Consider the following 2,214-nt stretch of genomic DNA (forward strand, 5'->3'; position numbering starts at 1 on the left):
AAGTACTCAAATTTGATGTCGGAGAACACCCTATCTAGCAGTCTAGTGAGCACAGCTGCTCCCGTGGGGAGCCCGAAAGGCACGCGGTTGTATTCATACAAATTCCAATCCGTGGCAAACGCTGTAAGATGTTTAGATTCTTCAGCCAGAGGAATTTGATTATAGGCCTGATTCAGGTCCAAGATGGTAAAGAATTTAGCTTTACGAAACCTTGAAAAACAAGAATGAAGGTCAGGAAGGGGCACACATTGTAACACCACCTTCCGATTGAGAGCCCTATAGTCAATCACAGGCCTGAAGCCACCTTGGGGTTTCGGGACTAGAAAAATAGGAGAAGAATACGCCGACTTAGAGGGCCGAATAATGCCGTCCTCCAGCATCTGATCAATGACTTCTTTCAGCGCCTTCATTTTAGATGGAGATAGCCTATAAGGTGGGAAACGGACAGGAATCGAATCCGTAACCTCAATCTTATATTCAGTGAGGTCAGTAACACCAAGAGTATCCGAGAACACCTCTGGAAACGACTGACACAACTTACGAATACTATCAGCCTGCTCCTCAGGTAGATGTCTAAGATCTAACAACATCTCATCCTGGGTAGGCGAAACAGATGAACATGATACAGAATTACATTTCAATAAGGTGATTTTACAATTAGAAAGAAATTTGAATGTGCACGACTTACTTTGAAGATCGAGCACTAGGCCAGTATGGGACATGAAGTCGGCTCCCAATATAATGGGGCAAGATAAGTGCTTTTACCACAAACAATTTAACTTTCCAAGTAAATTTAGATATACGAATTTTGGCGTACAGAAAACATAAAGTTTCTAATGGAGAAGAATTTGCGGAAACATATTGAACCGAATTCGAACAAAAATCAGGAAGACTACAAACAGTTTTCAATTTGGAGTACAATTCAACCGAAATAATAGAACAAACACTGCCAGAACCTAATAGAACAGTTACAGGTTCATTATTTAATTCAATTTTGAGAAAAGGCACTGGTGCGGGGGTATCCGCTGCTATCCTAAGACATTCTTTGGGACCTTCGAAACATAAATTTGAAGCCTGAGTTTTCCCTGAAATTTCGATATGTTTACTTGGGGCTGAGCATCGGGAAGAAGGGTTCGCCGACTCAGCCGAAGCCCCTAGTCACTTATTATTATTGGCCTTAGTGGAAGTAGCACCAGAAGTTGAGCAGGAGGGAGTACTGTTGGCATTAGGGCAGTTCTTGGCAATATGTGAAAACGCGCTGCATTTAAAGCAACCTTGAGATGACCGTGCTCCATTCCTTGTCCCACTAGACTTGATCAATGGACATGTATTGCGAGGATGGTCAGGCGACCCGCAAGCATAACATTTACGGGGTGTGATGGGTCGGCGGGGAGGAGGCCGAAAACTACTAGAGGATGGGGGGGTTCTTTCGCGACACGCAACGTATCGGCGTAATTGACACCTTCGGCTGAGACAGCCATAGCCTCTAACTCAGCGAAAGTTTGTGGACGCGACGCAAAACACAAGTATGATCTGTAAGGGGGTGAAATACCTTCTACAATAGCCTGAACAATTTGATCTTCAGGGAAATGAAGGGCAAATACCCTAGTATAGAACTTGATGTCTTGTATGAAGTCTGCCATATAATCATCAAGTCACTGCACTCTATAATAATACTTCTGAATTAGAGATGACCTAGCTCGAGCTGGAATAAAACTAGCTAACAGATGGGCGTGGAAGTCTTCTATGGATGACTGTTCAGCGATTGTCCTAACTATCTTGTCGGAGAGAACACCAATTGCATAGGGATAGATGATTTGCAAAATCTGACAAGCAGAAAGAGAAAAACCAAGGGCATGATCCTGGAATTCAACTAAAAACCTTAAGAAAGCAATGACATCTGTTGTGGAGTTAACAGAAAACTTAGAAATACCCCTAAGTAACATAGCTTATGGATGGGGTAAACTGTTGAAACCAGGTGACATAGTAGAAAGGGGCATACGTGGCGGAGAAGCAGATTCCGAAGATGCCCTATTTAACACAAAGGGTGGAATGGACGTGCGACGATCGGACTCGGTTCCTAATGGGGCAGATGTTCGTTGTGCAGTCGCCTCAGTACTACTTCCTTCCTCTTTAGAGGAATCCTCCCAACTTACAATATTTACTATCATAGGTTGGTCGACTTTAGGGATAGCAGGTCCAGATAACAACTGA

Source organism: Anabrus simplex, chromosome X (assembly GCF_040414725.1).
Source record: "Anabrus simplex isolate iqAnaSimp1 chromosome X, ASM4041472v1, whole genome shotgun sequence".
NCBI lineage: Eukaryota > Metazoa > Arthropoda > Insecta > Orthoptera > Tettigoniidae > Anabrus > Anabrus simplex.